The sequence below is a fragment of the Pinus tabuliformis genome, chromosome 2_1 (assembly GCF_031772625.1).
Source record: "Pinus tabuliformis cultivar Carrire ecotype Pingquan chromosome 2_1, CPIR1, whole genome shotgun sequence".
Taxonomy (NCBI): domain Eukaryota; kingdom Viridiplantae; phylum Streptophyta; class Pinopsida; order Pinales; family Pinaceae; genus Pinus; species Pinus tabuliformis.
The window spans coordinates 283,458,060-283,463,412 of NC_142299.1; positions in this window are offsets into that span (position 1 = coordinate 283,458,060).

The following is a 5,353-nucleotide window of genomic DNA, read 5'->3' on the forward strand; positions in this document are numbered from 1 at the left end:
CCTTCATGAAAGTTCACCTTCAGTTGTTCTAGATTCTGCTCCTCTTCTACAACAACAACAACAAATTGTGAAATGCCAACATTGTGACCGAGTTGGCCATTGAAAGATCATTGTTTTGATCTTCATCCATGTAAGCACTGTCATAAAACCAGTCATTCTTCAAACATATGCTTCAAAACAAGCCTCTTGTAAGAACAAATATTCATCTTGGATGGATCACTTCTTGGAAATGGGCATCAACAATGAAGAATATATTTCACTCATATATCCAAACTTGTTGTAGAGTATTTAAAAATCTTGTAGTTGATTTTTCTTCATCATCTCACCTTGTATTTGACAAGGGGGGAAGTGATGGTCATCTACAAGCTTCAAAGTCACATCAAGCGAGCCTGAGCCACAACCTACCATACCAGATTTAGAGTTGTAGCCAGAGACAAAGATGCCCCTGAGCATGCCTTTAGTTGGTGATGCCTCTTCAAATAATTGGTGACACTTCCTCTAGCAGAAGACTTCAACTTCTTGCTAGTTTTGTAAGAGTTCTAGGAATTGCATTAAGCATTCCAAAGTTGTTGGTCATCCTTAAACCATCACAGGTTGAGACCTCCCTTTTCAGGTTGAGGTTCTCCCTTTCATGCTAGGTGATACCTCCCTTTCATGGTTTAAGGTTTCCCTCTTCAAAACATTAGGGGCACGTCCTCTAGCAGAAGACCTCAACTTCTTGCCAAACCAGGAAGAGTTCTAGGAACTGCACTAAGCATTTCATTGTTGGTTGTCATCCTTAAACCACCTCCCTTATACCAACATTTCAGAGAGAACATTCAGCCTAGTGTTGTCATGCATTTTTGCACGTTTTGTATTACAACTCTCTTCCTGGACTCATACATACGCATTCAGATTAAGGGGGGGAATGTTGGACACCTAATCCTCTAAGGGTTGGTGTGGAAGCTAAACAGCCAAAGGGATTCCAAGAGACCACTTGGAATATGAATCCAAGGGTCACACCATGTAATATAAATGTATACCATTGTCAATAATAGATGTAATCTCATGCTTATCATTCATCCTATGTGTCTGCCATGTATGTGTCTAACAGATATTTTAGACAAAAATATGCCTTCCAATTCTAAAATTTGAATTCTTTCCAACCCCATTACCATAATCATTTTTCTTTATTGCATTGTGTCTTAAGTCTATTTACATTCATCAATCATTTAATATATATACCTAAGCTAGTAATTATGCATATTCATTATTATAAGATTCGTCTAATTTACAAAGTCTATCTAGAAAATTTCAAATCGTTATTTGCTAAGCACCTCCTTTTTTACTTCTTAAAATTCATTTTATATCTAAACATTTACATGCAAAGAATCATCTTTTTTTCTTGGTAAATTTAGCAATCCTTTCACTAATTACATACTAATAAATACAGTTTCAGTAGGAAACCTACTACTGCGACTTTCCATTAAAGAAACTAGACCAATGGAAAAGTAGGAGATATTGAGTCAAAAAGGAGTATAATAGCAAGATATAAAGACAAATTCCATGCCATTCATGTTGGCTACCCATCTTAAAAAGCCAATCTGATTGGAAAATAAAAGACTAGAAACTATCTTAATTTGTTTGATAACAAAACAACTAATAAAAAAACATGCATAGCTATATGAATAAACATAAAAGTAGAGGAATTCTAAGGATTCATAGAAATATTGCAAGCTTGTGAAACCATGTTAAGATGAGGTAGAAGCCTCTATATGATTTGGGTCTACAAAGTTGTCTAGAGGTTCCTTATCATGATGTAGAGTTAATTTTATGTGGGTTAGTGATTCATGCATATCTCTATGTTCTATTTGTATCTCATTCAACTGTAACAAATCTCTTGCTTAGATTATTTTTTCTCAAGGAGAACATTAACAAGAACACATATTATGTGTCAGTCTAGGTTAATGGCATATAAGTATTGGTTTTATCACTCCGAGTGCACACTGTGTCTAACACCCAATCTACCAAGAATGTTAAAAATTCAATGTTCATGTGTTGAGAGTAATCCCTTATCACATTGGATTCTGCATGCACAATTTTCTCTTGAATTTATGATGGAGTCTAAGAATGATAAATTTGGGGGAAATATTAATCCCACAAGTGGGATCAAGAACTACCCAAACTATCATAGTTACTATAGCCTCTACTACAGTGAGCCCAATATCATGTCATGGATGTTTATGCATGGAGGAAGTTGGATTGAGGAGTGGATACAAGAGAAGAGGCATAGGACTAAGGAAATGGGTGTATATAGTGAACCAAAAGGGTGAGAGCTTTGAATAGTGGATAAGTTAGAAAAATGGGTAGGTGAAGAATCATGAGGCCATGAAAATAGCTCCTCCCAAACAAGGAACTAGCATAAGACCACATATTAAGGGAAAAGGCCAAAAACAAAACCCCTGGGCCTATGTAAGTTCTTGATAATATATTTACTTGTGATGGTAATCAGAAGCAAAAACTCGACTAGAAATAGAGAGAGCTAGGTAAAAGCATCATATGACCAATAACATGGATGAGAAATCCCTAAGGAATGTCGAATAGAAACTATCGAACATGTACTTGTATCCAACATCACACAAGTTAGAGATGCCATGCCAGGTAGCCATATTCACACTTTAATTCATCACAATGTTGAACCAAATTAACACCACCAAGGGGGAGGTCATCCCAAGAGGACATGGAACTACCCCCAGTGCATAAAACGAAATAGTAGGGAGCCTTACAAGGCTAATTAGAAAGATACTAAGCAGAATGAAGACCAAAATGCTAATTTCCAATCAACAACCACTAAACCAACCAACCAACTCTATAAAAAAATTGCACACCATCTAGAAGTTTCCTTATGTGAAACCCTAGGTCATTAATGTGTACATGCTAAAAAATAATTAGGGATCTCACGTTTGGATTATGATACATTGGGCGAATGGTTCCCACTCCTGCCTCCTTTATTGAGTGAGGTGATGGCATGGGTAACACACCCCCCTCATCTTTTATCAACCCAAATAAAGTAAAAAACATCATCTTAATTCTCTACCATAATTTCATTATAGATTTTTTTATAAACCACTATTGAAGTGTCAACATTCCACATATAACTAAGCTCCAAAATGAATCCCAAATCCCATAAAGAAATTCCCAAAACCAAATTTAAACTTGTATATTCACATTTGTCACCTTAAATAGAGAAATACAAAAAAAAATAAAAGTAAAGGTCGAGGAAAGGAAACCCAAATTCCAACCTAAGTTAGATGGATACCAATAGAAACCTTCTCATCCATTTCCCATGCTAAAATTAATACTAATATCAAACTACCCCTTTATTTTGGAGGAAGTATGAAAAATTATTTAAATTCTTATTAACACTAATTTATGTTTATTATTTATGTTTTCATTTTAATTAGTCAATTAATTATTTCTTCTAGGGATTGTATAGTTTAGTAATGTTCTTTTTTTATGTGTTATTTAGAATGAAAAAAATGATTTTTAAATTAGGGTTAACCACCTCCTCATATTATCTTAGTTTCTCTTTTATTTTATAAATCTTTATCACATTATAAGTTTTCTTTATATTTATATGTAATAATAATATTATTATTTTTGTGTCTTGAATATGACGTATTTCTATATTCTCCAATGACATGGCCAAGAATTTGCATCTTGATGACATCCTTGTTTTAACTCTTGATGGTTATGATTGGAGTTCAAAGCAATCTTAGGGAGCCTCTTGTCATCCATGTTATTGATATTGTTCTTGTACATTAAATGTCTATAAATTTGCATGGACTCAATAGGGGAGATTCTTGTCTTTATGAGCTTAAAATGCAACCATTCAAATTGATTAACAAAGGAAAAAAAAAAATGTTTTTGTAGTATATATGATTGATTGGTGTAGCGTCTAGAAAGGAATTAGAAATTTTAGGGAGCCACGTGCTAATTGGAAAAAGATGAAAACCAAATTAGAATTATATAGGCATGCTTCTGCAGCAATAGCTTCTACATTGACTCTTTTACAATGCAACATCTCCCTTGCATAAAAAAACTATATTTAAATCATAGCAGTGGAAAAATATCATAGATACAAAATACCAATCTACTCATTCTCCTACAATAGATTGACATTCATATACCTCTTATCATTGTCCTAAGTCCTCCTATGAAGAAGTGAGGTCTAGACCAACTTTCGTACCAAATAAAAAATTAAAAAAACACACTTAATTGTCTTCACATGAAATATTGTTACAATATACATAAATGAATGAGTTCTCAAGGTAGAGAAACTGTTGATTGTAAAATGAACTAATTAAGAAAATCTTTCAACCTCACATTAATATAGGAACTAACTTATTGGGAGAATATCTCACATCTAACTAGTTCCAACAAACTTCTAAAAACTATGAATAAAATCATCAAACCAACAAATATACCTAAAATAATTCCTGATAGAACCGACAATAATACCTAAGACAAGTAGTTTTTATATAGTCTATAATAAATCTATATTAATTTTGTATTTAGAAAAAAAAAATTATTTAATTTAAATTTTTGTAAGTTTTAGTTTGTATCTCCTCAAAAATTCAAAACATCAACTTCCATATGTCATATGTCCACAATTTTCTTATTTCATTAAATGCAGTCTCAATCTACCACTAGGGAAACTAGATATTTTGACCACCTTTTGTGAAAAAATCACACTAGTACAAAATTAATTGAAAATAAGCTAGTCTATGAACTACAAAACTGAAAAGGAAAATATCTTTAGAGAACATAAGAACTCAAGAGTCCAAGTGGATAAAAAGTTCAGGGTCCATAGAACTAGAATTTGGAAGATCTAAAGGTTTAAGCTCAAACTAGAGGTGGCTGTCAAGGTGAGTGTTAGGGTCCAACCCTAACCCCCTTATATATGTAATAGGGTCGATTCATAGTTATAGTTAAGTAAAGAGTCAATAAAGCCCATATTAATAATTGTAAGTGGTTGACCCACATTTAAAGAAGGGACCACCGTTAGTTGCAAATGGGCCATGGTATTAGATAGATGGTATTAATAAGAACCATGGTATTGACCCATGGTATTGCATGTATGAATCCTATATAAAGTATAGAGACTCCCCTTGAGGAGCATCATGTCTTATTTTTGTAATTGAGCCTAGCTCTATTGGAGGTTTCCCCTCGAAGAGGCAAGTGAACATTGCTTTCCTTTCTGAATAATAAAATACATGCTGTTATTTATTATTGTTCTGTGTTCTGGGTATATTTCTTTGCATATTTTTTATTCTGGTATCTTCTCGTAGGTCAAGAGCATAATAGTTAGTTA